This window comes from Lissotriton vulgaris, unplaced genomic scaffold, assembly GCF_964263255.1.
Source record: "Lissotriton vulgaris unplaced genomic scaffold, aLisVul1.2 SCAFFOLD_3069, whole genome shotgun sequence".
NCBI lineage: Eukaryota > Metazoa > Chordata > Amphibia > Caudata > Salamandridae > Lissotriton > Lissotriton vulgaris.
In genome coordinates, this window is record NW_028243562.1 from 144,390 (window position 1) to 159,625 (window position 15,236).

Consider the following 15,236-nt stretch of genomic DNA (forward strand, 5'->3'; position numbering starts at 1 on the left):
CGCTGGCCACGCCCCGGAGGCGGATTGGAGGAGGGTCCACCCCCGCTCGAAGAAGGATAAAAGGAGCAACAAGCCAAGGAAGCATCCTCTTGTTCCTGTGCTCTGAAGCTGCACCTCCCCGTTGCACGTGAGCTCGAGACGGAACGAAGAGCCAATTTTGAGAATTTAATTTTTGTGTTTCTTCTTTCAGCGAGTTCAGAGCTTCCTGACCTAGGACCTGGAGGATTATCCGTGGACGATGCCTGGCAAGAAGGTCGGAAAGAGGGCTGGGACCGATCAGATGCTTCGTATGCTGATGAAGGACATGGCGGACATGAAGAAGCAGATGGCGGCAATGAATGGTGCGGGGGGACCAAAGAGAGTCATCGGACCAGCATTGCCGGGAGTGGTCCCTAACAGGAGAGGTAGAAGGGCCAAGAGGGGAGCGTCGGGTGGGGAGGCCCCGGTTCCCGAATCACCTCCAGCGCACCCGGTCACCCCGATCGAGGCCCCGATTCCGGTCCCGAACGCGGGGCAACCAATCCCTGTGGTGGTCACTCCTGTGAACGGGGAGGATATGCCTCCTGAATTGGCTGCCCAGTTGGCGGCATGGTTGGGCAGAGAGAATGAGGGGGCCACGGCTGAAGAAGCCAGGTCGATAATGAAGCAGTTGCGGCAATCGAAAGATGCTGCGAAGGCACCGTGTCCTCTTGTTTCCCCGCAGGCTCCCGTGGAACAACCAGTATCGGGCGTTGGTTCGGCAGCGACAACGGCCAAAGCTACCGGTTCAGGTAAGCAGCCATTGCCGATGGCGGGGGAGGGATCGGTACCCTCAAGGAGGGAAAAAGTTGTTCAACATATCCCGATTGAGGTAAAAGAAAGGATATGGGCGGATAAATATGTGAACATGTTTTCCTTGTTGACCGATCACTATGAGATTGAGCATGTAAAAAACCAGAAAGAGTTTTTGCATCCTAGTGTATGGCGCGCAAAGATGGCCGGTTTCAGAGTAGATGAATCGATAGCCAATTGGGCCAGAGCGTTTGGAATGTTCACTGCAATTATGGGGGAACGTAGGCCCGAATTATTGGTGGAATTAGCCGTGTATCAGACACGTATCATGGAATTTTATGAAACATATGGGGGTAATCAATGGTTTTGTTATGATAGCATATTTCGTAAGTCCAAGGAGCACGACTCATCCCTGACGTGGGATTGTTTCGACTCCATTTCCTGGCAAAAAATTGAGAAGTCGAGCACGGCGAAGTCGCCATCTTTAGGGGGAAACGGGGTTGAGCCTGCCCGCCATTCGTTGGGGGCGCCCTTTCGGGCAGGTACAAGCAGTGATCAGAACACAAGGAATAATGGCAACTCAGGTAAGAAAGGGGTCTGCTGGAGCTTTAACAGAGGCATGTGTTCTAGGCCACAGGGGTCTTGCAAGTTCAGGCATGAGTGTGCAGGGTGCGCACAGTCCTCGCACCCCGAGAGTACGTGCAGATCCAAAGACTGGTGATACGGGAAGTAGAGGAGGCGGCAAACAGGTCTGAAGTAGTCCGAGGGGCGCCTTTACCTACCCCGGTTGATATCATGGCACTGATCCCTTGGCTGAACGAATACCCTGATCATATCTCTGCCGGGGTGTTGCGAGATGGATTTTCATATGGTTTCCGCATCCCGGCGGGGGATTTTCAGGGGGAAGCACAATGTAAGAACCAACTATCGGTTCAACAGAATACGGCGGTGGTACAAGCAAAGATTGGGAAAGAGGTGGCCCGAGGTCGGGTTGCTGGACCATATGACATACCGCCAGTTGGCAATTTTGTTTGTTCACCTCTGGGAGTGGTCCCCAAAAAGGACCCAGGAGGGTTCAGGTTGATACATAATTTGTCAGCTCCAAGCACCCTTTTGGTAAACGATGCGCTTGACCCAGGAGTTTGTTCGGTGCGGTACGCATCTTTTGATGAGGCCGTCGCCATTTTGAATCGCCTAGGGCCCGGAGCGCTGATGGCTAAATCAGATATCGAGTCGGCGTTCCGGTTGCTCCCGGTACACCCAGATGATCAGCGTCTCCTGGGTTTTATGTTTCAGGGACGCTATTACATGGATAAATGTATGCCAATGGGTTGCTCCATCTCTTGTGCGCATTTTGAGAAATTCAGTACTTTTTTGCAATGGGCGTTCACAAGAGCCACGGGCTTTACACATGTTATGCACTATCCTGATGATTTTCTGTTTCTGGGGGCAGCCGGGGACGCAGAATGTGCACAGGCTTTGGGGGAATTCTGTAATCTGATGGAGGAGTTTGGCGTGCCGCTGGCACCCGGTAAGACGGTAGGGCCATCTACTACACTCGAGTTTCTGGGAATTGAGCTCGATTCTGTAGAGGGGTGCTTCCGCTTGCCCAAAGAGAAGGTGACGAAGTTCAGGGCCTCGTTAGAAACATGTCTCGACGAAAGGAAAGTAACTCTCCATCAGTTACAGCAGGCTGTGGGTCAGCTTAACTTTGCCCTGAGAGTTATACCGATGGCTCGCCCCTTTTCCCGTTCCATTGCACAAGCCATGGTGGGCCTCAGGGAAGGGCACCACCGCACAAGACTGTCAGCAGAGGTTCGCCAGGATATGCGCATATGGCTGGCATTTCTGGCGGTTTTCAACGGTCGTGTGGTCTGGACCGAGCCACCTGTTTCCTCGGAAGAACTGGGGTTGTGGACTGACTCGGCGGGGAGTGTAGGTTTTGGCGCCATATTCGGCAATCGATGGTCGGCACGGACCTGGCCAGAGTGGTGGCAAAATAATGGACTCACTGGTAATATTGGGTTTCTGGAGCTGTTTCCCATTCTGGTGGCCTTGGAAACCTGGCCTGAGGGGTTTCGTGATCGCTCTGTGGTGTTCTGGTCTGATAATATGACCGTGGTTGAGTGTATCAATAGTCAGGCAGCTCGCTGCAAATGGATTTTGAGGTTGCTGAAGGAAATTGTCCTGCTATGTATGAGACTAAACGTCCACTTTAGGGCAAGACACGTGCCAGGTGTACAAAACCAGGCAGCTGATGCGCTTTCTCGTTCCCATATGCAGGCCTTCTGGGGTTTTCTGCCCTCAGCGGACCCGGTGGCGGCACCATTTCCCGAAGCTCTCTGGTCTCTCGGTGCCCCGGATTACAAAACCTCGTGGGAGAGAGTCTAGCACCCAGGACAAGGAAGGCATATGAAGGGGCGTTCCGTTCTTATTGGTCCTTTTTGGGTTCAGCTAGGGGGGAGCTTTGGGGCCAAGAGGAGTATGTCCTGAAATTTCTGTTATCTTTACATCAGGCAGGCAAATCAGTGGCTACGGCCAATAGGCACCGGGCCGCCATTTCTTTCATGGCACGGGCTCATGGCATGCCGATCCCTTCCCAAACACAGGCTGGAAATATCCCTCCTACTAGAAGAACGTAAGCCAGACGCACTGTTTCTCACGGAAACATGGTTAACGTCTGACTCTGACCCCGATGTGGTTGCCGCCCTCCCCGCCGGCTACCAAATCACTCGTCAAGATCGCCCAGATGGCAGAGGGGGAGGACTTGCAATCATAGTAAAAGATCAATATCGCTGCCGGCTGTTATGGCTGTCTTTTTGCTAGCTCTTTGGAGAAGGAGAATGATGGAGAGTGACTCCAGCCTATCACCCCCATAGCATAGGGATTAGGCTGATAGACAGGGACCCTGCCTTACATATATAAGGGCATTTTCGTACTATTTTCCTTAGAGTAAGGCTTATGAATTTAAGTTAGGGGATAGATACATAAGTATTAGTCATGATTCGCTCATTTGCTAACATGCTGGGCTATTTTTCATGGAGCTATGCATATTATGGGCTTCGTAGGCCTTAAACGAGACAGACTCCATTTTGCTTTCTGCCCGGTAGCTCGAGAAGGCTTTCTAGGTGAAGTGTAATGTTTTAGTTTTAAGCTGTTGTTCGCTTGGAGAGAACCGGTTCAGGCTGACCCTTATCGAAGGAATGTATTTTTCTCCACTCCGAAGACACAACTTCAGGCCGGCCGGCTGGGAAAGTGTCCTTGGTACGGGGAGGTACAAGAATTTGGTGGGCGGCAGGTTACTGGCCGTGAATTTCCATGAAGGAACGGGCTTTGATATTAGCGAAGGTGTTAGTCAGTTTGTCAGTTAGTCCGTAGGCGGCATCTAGCCGTTAGCATCTCTGCCATTATTCATCTTCATGGTGGACAAGTCGCCATCTTTGAAGTCGGAGAAAGATTTAAGACCGAAACTCTCTGAAAAAGACTGAACGAGAAGTAGCGCGGAGCGCACTGATACAGAGAGAGAGAGAGACGGTAGCTAATAATCAGCAAGGTTCCGGTGTCTTGAGGGGAAGCAGACGAGGTTGAGCCTAGCGGTGCAGACGTGTACTTGTGACGGCTGAGGGTGACTGCAAGGCGAGCCAGGATACAGAGACGAGAAGGGAACCTAGATGACTACCGAGTCCAGACTTCCCATTAACAAGGTGATATCTGTCTACCTTAATTAGGATGTGCACTCTAATCTTTACCTTTTTCTTGCAAAAGTTATGCTGCATAGTAATGTGATTTGTGTCTATTGTTAATAAATACCCTAATTCATATAGAATTATTGTGTACCTGGTGCTTAAGTTCAATCTTGGTAAACTGTATTCCTAGTCGAACGCTGTTTAGGTGAACGGATGAGAAATCCCGATCAGGTAAATGGTGATTGAATAAAGAGGGAGTGAGTGGACCTTTGATGCCAAGAGCAGGGAGTACACTATACAATCTGGAACTATATTCAAAGTTATTATTGTAGTTTTGTCCCGAGTAGATCGCTGAGATATCATCCCAACAATTGTTCATAGGAATGTGGTCGTCGTTGATATGCGGCGTTAGTGAGAGCGTTGGGGGGGAGACCAACGTGGATACCCACTGGATTGTGGCTTGAATAAGTGAGAACGCCAGGGAGGATACTGGCGCTTAGTTTCGCCGGATTGCGAACAGTTTGGAAAAGGGAGCATTGGGTTCTGCAGGCCCATGTGTAGACACACCGGATTGTGTGTCAGATCTGCCCTAGGGTAGAACGGTCTGGGTCGGGGTGGCCGCGAGACCAACTGATGTGAATAAGATATTGTAGAAAATCTGTACATACATATATTGTCATTCCCCATCCTTAGGTGCGACCTGTATATTTATCTGTATATCTACTCATTGTGAATACGATCTGAGGAGGGAAGGTGAGTACGTTTTGGCTGGGTCACAGGGGCCCCTGGGGGCTGATCCCATCTAAACAGAAAATCCAGCCATTACATCTGGCGTCACGAACTGTTTACAAAGCCTGTGTGCATTGTGTTGTTTTAATCTCGTTGGTTTGCGCTCGGCTTGTACGTATAAAATTTTGTTTATAATTGTGTATATAATTTTTTGCGTGTCATTATGATTGCGAAAAAATCATCGTCGGTTTTCAAATTACCGATTCAGATTCCCGGCTGGGAGTCTACGCCTTACGAGGCCTTGGCCCGTGAGTGGGCTGATTCTACTGGTTTAAGTGAAAATTGGTCTTCATGCTTGGAGCAGGCGGAGCCTGCCGATGTGGTGTCGTGCCTACAGAAAGCGCCAGTAGTGAAGGGTGATGAGCTTCCTATTTTAGGACGCAGAGGGTGGATTGTTCTTAATGCATACAGAATATTGCATGAGAGGTTTGTTCAACTACAGAAACAGTTTAAAGATTCGGAAGGACAGTGTGTTGAGTTGCAAAATGCGCATACTTTGTTGCGTTGTCAAAATAAATTGCTTGCCGATAAACTTGAAACATATCAGACCATTGCCGAAAGAGCTGCGGTCCGTATTGCACGATATAAATATAAACATCGTCGTGGACGTGTGTCTTCCCGCAAAGTGCGTATGGTTGTAGCAAAAGCTGGAATGGATTGGAACCCCAATGAGTGGGACGGTAATATCTGGGATTCTCATACTTCTGACTCCTCGGCAGAGGAGGGTGACAAGCGCGAGTCTTCTCGCTCCGGATGTGATTGTAAATCTGCTTCATGCATTGATTCAATTCCCGATTGTGACCGTGCTCGTTCTTCCCGTGTGGATGACGTAGCTTGCCCTGATTGTGCTGTTAAATCTAAGATGCGGGCTTCCTCGGAAGCTCTTCCCGCAGTATCTGCTCACCCGATTTTTCGACGAAAATTACAACAGGCCCCTGGTAATCCGGGTGGTATAGCTCTTGATTGTATTGAAGATTTTACTCAGCAGGAGGTTAGTGACATTCTGCAACGATTTCGACAACGGCCTGGTGAGGCCTTGCTTACCTGGATGGTGCGTCTTTATGAGCTTGGCGCTGCCGGTATTATGCTCGATGCTGTTGATTGCTTACGATTTTGCTCTTTGAGTTCTGATTCTACGATTCAGGATCATTTTCGGAATTATAATGGTGCTGGTCAAATTTCTTTGCTCCAGCTTGCGTCTGATGGCTGTAATCATAAATATCCAACTGAATCTGATTGGCCTACTGATGAAAAACCATGGTACACTCTGCGCGATGCGTCGCAACGTTTAAAAGAGGAAGTCATGAAAACGTGTATCTTTCTTAGTACTGCTGACAAGTTATTGGATGGTCTTTTAACATCTTCTGTGCGTAATCGCATTATCCGTTCTTCTCCTGTTGCTTACAAGCAGGTCATGATGACATTATTGATTAACCAAACTGGCAATCCTTTGTCTGTTGTGCTTGAGTCTGTTCGTCAGCTTGGTGAGCTGGGTGAATGGTTTAAACCTGAAAGACAATCTCGACCTGAGGGTCGTACTGGTGGGGACTATAAGTTCGCTAGACGTGACATGTTTCTTGCTCTCATTGCTGATGGTGTCAAAAGGGAAGACATTGATGGCGAGCCTAATAATCGCTTATGGGACATGTTTCGTAAGCGTGGTTTGGATCGAAAGGAGGGTGCCCGTCGTGTGCGAAAGAATGAGTATGATCGTGGTTCGGATGACAGTGGTGATGAGAGACGACGTGTGAATTCTGATCGCCGTGATGATCGGCGCTATGAACGTGATGGATCCCCTCGTCGTAATGATGGGAGGGGGAGAGAGGATGATCGTGAGAGGGGAAGAGATGATCGTGTTTCTAGCAGACGACGAGATGCAAGGAGTTATTCCCCTGACGTAAGAAAAAGGGAGGATCGTAACAGACTCCCTGACCATAACTCACAACTTTTTGAACCTGACACTAATCCGTTTCGTACTGGAGACGGATATGAACAAGACATTCTAATACCAAAGAAAACTGAGAACATTTACCCTGATTTGTCTTGGTTGACAGAACGCAGGAAAAATGACTAGGAAATAGGTCAAGCTCCGGTACGCAAGTGGGCCCACAGAGATTACAGACCCTATGTAGATATTGAGATTTTTTGGAAACATCGTAATATCCAAAGGGCCCGAGCGTTGGTTGATACTGGGGCGGAGGCCACTTTAATTCATGGTAAGTCGAGAAAATTTAATGGACAGTCTTTTACAATTACCGGTCTGGGTGGTAAAGAGACACCCGCGGTTCAAACTGCACTCGAAATTAAAATTGGTAGAATTCCTCGTAGGGAATACTCTGTGTTGGTTGTGCCACTTTTGGAATACATTATTGGAATTGACATTTTGAAAGGTATGACTTTGCATTTGGATGATGGATACTATCAATTTGGTACACGACAGTACATTTCGACCAGACCCGTACGGGTTGGCCGTTTACGCATGCCACCTATTAAGATCCCTTTAGCAACGAAAGTGATTTCTCAAAAGCAATATCGCATTCCAGGTGGTCATGAAGAAATTACCGCTACGATTCAGGATTTGGTTGACGCGGGAGTCATTACTCCGGTCACATCTGCTTGGAATAATCCCGTTTGGCCCGTGCGCAAAAGTGACAACTCTTGGCGCATGACTGTTGATTATCGAGAATTGAACAAAAATACACCTAAATTGACTGTTGCAGTGCCTGACATTGTCACACTGATTCAGAGAATTCAAAAGCATCCAGGTACGTGGTATGCTTCCATTGATATTGCTAATGCGTTCTTTTCAATTCCGATTGCCCCCGAATGTCAGGAACAATTCAGTTTCACATGGAATGGACGTCAAATGACGTTCCGGAGTCTTCCTCAAGGCTATGTACATAGTCCTACGATCTGTCACCGGCTGGTGGCGGAACATTTGTCCGAAGTGCCCACGAATCCACAAGTTCAGATTTGTCATTATATTGACGACATTTTGATTCAAGGTGAAACGCAAGACCAGGTACAGTCCCATTTAGATCAAATCATTGACTGTTTGCGAGCGAAAGGCTGGGAAATTAATCCTGACAAATTACAAACTCCATCCCAAGCTGTAAAATTTTTAGGAATTAATTGGCATGAGGGTCACAGAGAAGTGATTCCACAGGTTAAACGAAAAATACTTGATTTTGCTGTTCCCAGAAACAGGAAAGAAGCTCAATGCTTTATTGGATTGTTTGGATTTTGGCGTCAGCATATTCCCCACTTGAGTCAAATCTTGGCTCCATTGTATCGAGAATGCGTTTGAATGGGGTGAACCTCAACAGACTGCTTTTAATTTGGCTAAAGAAGCTATTCAGTATGCTTTGGATTTGTGGCCCGTGAGTGACGGTGATGTGGATTTGAATGTGTCCGTGGAAGGCCTGTATGCCAATTGGAGTTTGTGGCAAAAGCAGGGCAGACAAAAAGTGCCATTAGGTTTTTGGACCAAAAAGTTACCCGAGGCTGGTGAGCGTTACTCACCTTTTGAAAAACAGTTGCTTGCTTGTTATTGGGCTCTGGTGGATACCGAGCAATTGACCCTAGGCCATGCTGTGATTTTGAGGCCTGAAATTCCCATTATGCAGTGGGTTTTGAGTTCACCGAAGTCCCATCGAATTGGACATGCTCAGGAGGCTAGTGTGATTAAATGGAAATGGTACATTCAGGACAGGGCACGTGTGGGTCCGAAAGGTGTGGCGGTTTTACATGAGCGAGTGGCGCAGGTGCCCTCCAATGAGGCTGAAAGTGAGTGTTCGGTTCCCGTAGTGCAGGAGTCTCCCGTAAAGTGGGGTAAATCATTTGATGATCTGTCCGCGGAGGATAGAAAACATGTGTGGTTTACGGATGGTTCTGCGAAGTTCATTGGTGACAAAAGACATTGGAAAGCTGTCTCTTTTAATCCGATTACAAAGAAATTGTTAAGCACAACTGGAGACGGTAAGAGTAGTCAATATGCTGAACTCTATGCAGTTTACCAAGTTTTGAAACAGGAGTTACCTGGTACATGTCATATTTTCACTGATTCCTGGTCCACTGCAAATGGACTAGCGGCGTGGTTACCAACATGGCATTCTCATAATTGGGAATTGCATTCCAAGGAGCTGTGGGGCAAAGAGTTGTGGCAAGAAATTTGGGAATTGCTCCCGCAGAGTACTGTAACAATCTTTCACGTGGATGCTCATACTCCAATTGACTCCCTTGACAAATTTTTTCATAATATTGCAGATGAACAGTCTAAAATTTCTGAGGCAGTGGTTGACATGCAGGATTCTGATTTGGCGGGATTGGCGAAGTGGGCCCATCAGAAAGCAGGACATTTTGGAGAGAAAGCCACTAGCAGGTGGGCTGCCGATAGAGGAATTCATATTCCCTTTTCTTTAATTAAAGATGTCATTCTACATTGTCCCATTTGCCAGCATTCTAGGAAAAAAGAGGTGCCTCAGATTGTTCGAGGCCACTTACATCGAGGTAAATTGCCCGCCCAAATTTGGCAGATTGATTATATTGGTCCGCTCCCTATGAGCAGAAATTGTCAATACATTTGTACAGTTGTTGACACTTATAGTGGCCTTTTGGTCGCTTTCCCTTGCAAGAATGCTACCCAAGTGAATACTATTAAAACCCTGGAGCTCATTATTCTGTACTATGGTGTCCCCTTCCAGATTCAATCAGACAATGCATCCCACTTTCGTGGAAGATTGGTGCAGGAATTCTGTACGGAAAATAATATTGATTGGGTGTTTCATATTCCATATTACCCACAAGCTTCAGGATTGATTGAGAGAATGAATGGCTTGTTGAAAGAACAGTTGCGCAAGTTGACTGATGACCGTTACAGCCAGTGGAGAGATGTCCTACTTCAAGCTTTGTTAATTTTAAATAATCGTCCTTTATTACATGCTGAATCTCCTTTGATGCGTTTATTTCCTCCACATGTTGATGCGAAACCAAATTCTATCTCAAATACTGTGATGTATTGGGAAATTACCCCCGGTGCTTTGGCTCCATGTAGAGCAACCCCAGGTTCCGCAGGCCTCGACCTGCATGCTTCAAATGATGCAACATTTCCCGGAAAAGATCGAATCATTGTTGAAACTGGCATTGGTGTCTGTATACCTGCCGGTAGTTTTGGATTAATTGCCCCTAGATCTGGCCTGGCCCTGAAAGGTGTACAAGTACTCGGAGGAGTAATTGACAGTGATTACCAGGGAGAGATTAAGGTTCTCCTGCTTAATAGCAGTGAGACGGATTTGTTCATCAAAAAGTCTGACCGTGTTGCTCAGTTACTGATTATGCCTGTCTTCAGTGGTGAGATCAAAAAAGGCTCTGCCCCAACGTTGCTAACTGTGCGAGGACAAAAAGGCTTCGGATCGTCTGATCTTCCTGGAGCTAAAATATGGGTGCAATTGCCTAAAAATCCTCCTGAACAGGCTGATATTATTGCGACCGGTCATGACAACACCGTTTTGGTGATGAAGCCAGGGAAAGATGGCTGGGAAGCTGTCCCAGCTGATAAATGTTACTTACGAGAATGATTAAGGCCTGTATTTGTATTGTTTCAGATCATTCTTTGGATTGCTGCTGCAGGATGTGTCGGCGTTGGACTCCTTTTGGCTTGCTACGCCGGGAGAGGAGAGGATCCACCGACGCCGGTTGATGGGATAATAAGAGCCCCGCGGTCTGCGTGGCAGAAATCTTCCAATTTCTGGATCACACTCGCAAGGCGGGTGACAAACTCTCCGCATTTTTGCCTTACCCCCATGAAGAGCGTTACTGACATTTTAGCGACCTGTTTGGTAGCTGTCCCTGCATCCACTGAGACTCTCCATCATATCTTTAATGTATCTAATGCCCGACCTAATGTTATTCTGGGTGATTTCGCGGCCCATGAATTCTGTCCCTCATGTACTCTTATTCCAGACCTTGATATCCCTATTAATTCCAGAATTACTACTTTTAATATTACCCCTGGAGACCTTTGCTTCATTATGACCTGTAACCCTAAAGCTATTACCGAGTGCTTGCGGCTGAAGCTCCAAGCCGCTACTACTTTTTCATCTCATCAACGTTTGTTATGTTCGAAGAGACTTCCTAATTCATGTCTTTCAGTTACGAATAACATGACTTGTAAACGTTTATTAGTAGCCACTAGCCATTATCGTTCAATGCTATTGCCAGCTGGATGGCTCTTTTCCTGTGGGAATTCATCTTGGCCCTATATTCCTGCGAATATTTCTGGTGGCCCATGTGCCATCACTAGATTAAGTTTGCTAATGTTTTCCTCACGTCCTACTTCACATTCCCGTATTGTACGTGATTCAATGTCATTACATGAAGACTGTGATTCCTCTGTTCATCTTTTTTCCAAATCAGAATATCTTGGTTTAGCTTTTTCTATTATTGGTGTGCCAGCATTGGCCGTTTATAATGCCAAAACAATCGGCAAAATGGCCTGCTGGATGGTCAAGTCCATTAACCAAACATCTACTGTTTTATCTGATTTATTATTAGATTCCCAAGGTGAACGTAGAGCTATTTTACAGAATCGTGCCGCTATCGATTACTTATTGTTGAAACATGGACATGAATGTTCTGATTTTGAAGGTCTATGCTGTTTTAATTTGTCTGACCATTCTAAAGCTATCCAATCCCACATTAACAAACTCCACGACTTGACTGCAGAAATTAGAGAACATATAGATCAGGGTTTCTTTGACTGGCTTTTTAATTGGCTCCCTGACATGCATTTCATACGACAAATTTTAGGGGGGGTTATTGTCGCTATTTGTATCCTAATAGCTATTTGTTGCTTTATTCAGTGTATCCCTTCCCTGCTACAATTTTTTAGACTTAGTAAGGGTCGTAGATCAGTTAATTTTGTTTCATATTATTCGTCTACTGACGTTAGCTCCATTTAGTTTGTGGTTAATAGACTGGAGTCAAGGGGTGTAATGTTATGGCTGTCTTTTTGCTAGCTCTTTGGAGAAGGAGAATGATGGAGAGTGACTCCAGCCTATCACCCCCATAGCATAGGGATTAGGCCGATAGACAGGGACCCTGCCTTACATATATAAGGGCATTTTCGTACTATTTTCCTTAGAGTAAGGCTTATGAATTTAAGTTAGGGGATAGATACATAAGTATTAGTCATGATTCGCTCATTTGCTAACATGCTGGGCTATTTTTCATGGAGCTATGCATATTATGGGCTCCGTAGGCCTTAAACGAGACAGACTCCATTTTGCTTTCTGCCCGGTAGCTCGAGAAGGCTTTCTAGGTGAAGTGTAATGTTTTAGTTTTAAGCTGTTGTTCGCTTGGAGAGAACCGGTTCAGGCTGACCCTTATCGAAGGAATGTATTTTTCTCCACTCCGAAGACACAACTTCAGGCCGGCCGGCTGGGAAAGTGTCCTTGGTACGGGGAGGTACAAGAATTTGGTGGGCGGCAGGTTACTGGCCGTGAATTTCCATGAAGGAACGGGCTTTGATATTAGCGAAGGTGTTAGTCAGTTTGTCAGTTAGTCCGTAGGCGGCATCTAGCCGTTAGCATCTCTGCCATTATTCATCTTCATGGTGGACAAGTCGCCATCTTTGAAGTCGGAGAAAGATTTAAGACCGAAACTCTCTGAGAAAGACTGAACGAGAAGTAGCGCGGAGCGCACTGATACAGAGAGAGAGAGAGACGGTAGCTAATAATCAGCAAGGTTCCGGTGTCTTGAGGGGAAGCAGACGAGGTTGAGCCTAGCGGTGCAGACGTGTACTTGTGACGGCTGAGGGTGACTGCAAGGCGAGCCAGGATACAGAGACGAGAAGGGAACCTAGATGACTGCCGAGTCCAGACTTCCCATTAACAAGGTGATATCTGTCTACCTTAATTAGGATGTGCACTCTAATCTTTACCTTTTTCTTGCAAAAGTTATGCTGCATAGTAATGTGATTTGTGTCTATTGTTAATAAATACCCTAATTCATATAGAATTATTGTGTACCTGGTGCTTATGTTCAATCTTGGTAAACTGTATTCCTAGTCGAACGCTGTTTAGGTGAACGGATGAGAAATCCCGATCAGGTAAATGGTGATTGAATAAAGAGGGAGTGAGTGGACCTTTGATGCCAAGAGCAGGGAGTACACTATACAATCTGGAACTATATTCAAAGTTATTATTGTAGTTTTGTCCCGAGTAGATCGCTGAGATATCATCCCAACAATTGTTCATAGGAATGTGGTCGTCGTTGATATGCGGCGTTAGTGAGAGCGTTGGGGGGGAGACCAACGTGGATACCCACTGGATTGTGGCTTGAATAAGTGAGAACGCCAGGGAGGATACTGGCGCTTAGTTTCGCCGGATTGCGAACAGTTTGGGAAAGGGAGCATTGGGTTCTGCAGGCCCATGTGTAGACACACCGGATTGTGTGTCAGATCTGCCCTAGGGTAGAACGGTCTGGGTCGGGGTGGCCGCGAGACCAACTGATGTGAATAAGATATTGTAGAAAATCCGTACATACATATATTGTCATTCCCCATCCTTAGGTGCGACCTGTATATTTATCTGTATATCTACTCATTGTGAATACGATCTGAGGAGGGAAGGTGAGTACGTTTTGGCTGGGTCACAGGGGCCCCTGGGGGCTGATCCCATCTAAACAGAAAATCCAGCCATTACATCGGCCCATAACGGAAAACATCCCAGACTGTGAAAACTTAGCTTTCGCGCTGGAGTTCTCCCCCAACCACTGTCTCTCGGGCACCTTGATATACCGCCCACCCGGCCCTCCAAAACAATTTCACAGCAGTCTTCCAGCAACGATAGCACCTCGTACCTGCGCTGCTGCCAACTTCATCGTGTTAGGTGACCTCAATCTACACTTTGACTCACCAACAGATGTAACGGCCACTACCTTAACTGACGACCTGGCCGCACTACAACTCAGTCAACGAGTGAACACTCCTACCCACACAAAGGGACACCTGCTGGACCCAGTATTCAGCAATTGTGCAGAACTGTCAACCGACCCCCCTCTCCCCCTCCCATGGACCGATCATTCCTTGGTGCCCCTCACCTGGCTCACTGAGAAACCCATTCCCACCACCCCCTCGATTAGATATGCGAGATCATGGGCGCGGATACAAGTAGACGAATGGACAAGTAAATTAGTGGAGAACCCTCCCTCAAATAATGAAGACCCTTGTCTGGCAAACCAGGAATACGAAAATTGGATTTTGCACTCTCTTGAGACCATTCTCCCTCTCAAGAAATCCTCGGCTAAACGTCCCCATAAAACAGCCCCATGGTATACGGAAGCCCTTAGAGATAAAAAGCGACACTGCCGGAAAGCAGAAAGAAAATGGCGCGCAAGCTACGCTACGGAAGACAAAACCCGATATCGGGAAGAAATAAAAACCTACAAAGAGCAGATAAAAACTGCCCAAACAGAATACTTCTCGAACAAAATCCTAACCTCAACCTCCAAATCCAGGGAAATCTTCCAAACCTTGCAGTCCCTGATTAAACCACCCCCCTCCAGTGTTCACGAGGAGAAATCAACCGACCAATGTAACGATCTGGCAGAATTCTTCTCGGCCAAAGTGAACAAAATATATTCTTCCTTCCCTACCAGCACTGCGCCCACGTCACCTTATAACAACAACGGAGGATCAGACCCAGATCTAGCCTCCCTCCCCACACTCGACTGCTTCACCTGTATGGACCTAGAAGCAACCGAATCCATAGCTCAGAAAGTGAAATCCGGCTCACCAACAGACCCGGCCCCCCCAGAGACAATGTTACTCGCATCCCAGACGGTTCTACCCATCATCAAGAATCTAGTGAATGCGTCCATTGACTCTGCCTCGGTTCCTCCTGCCTGGAAAAAGGCAATGGTCCGAGCACTAATAAAAAAGCCTCATCTGGACCCCTCGGACTTTGCCAATTACCGCCCGATCTCACTACT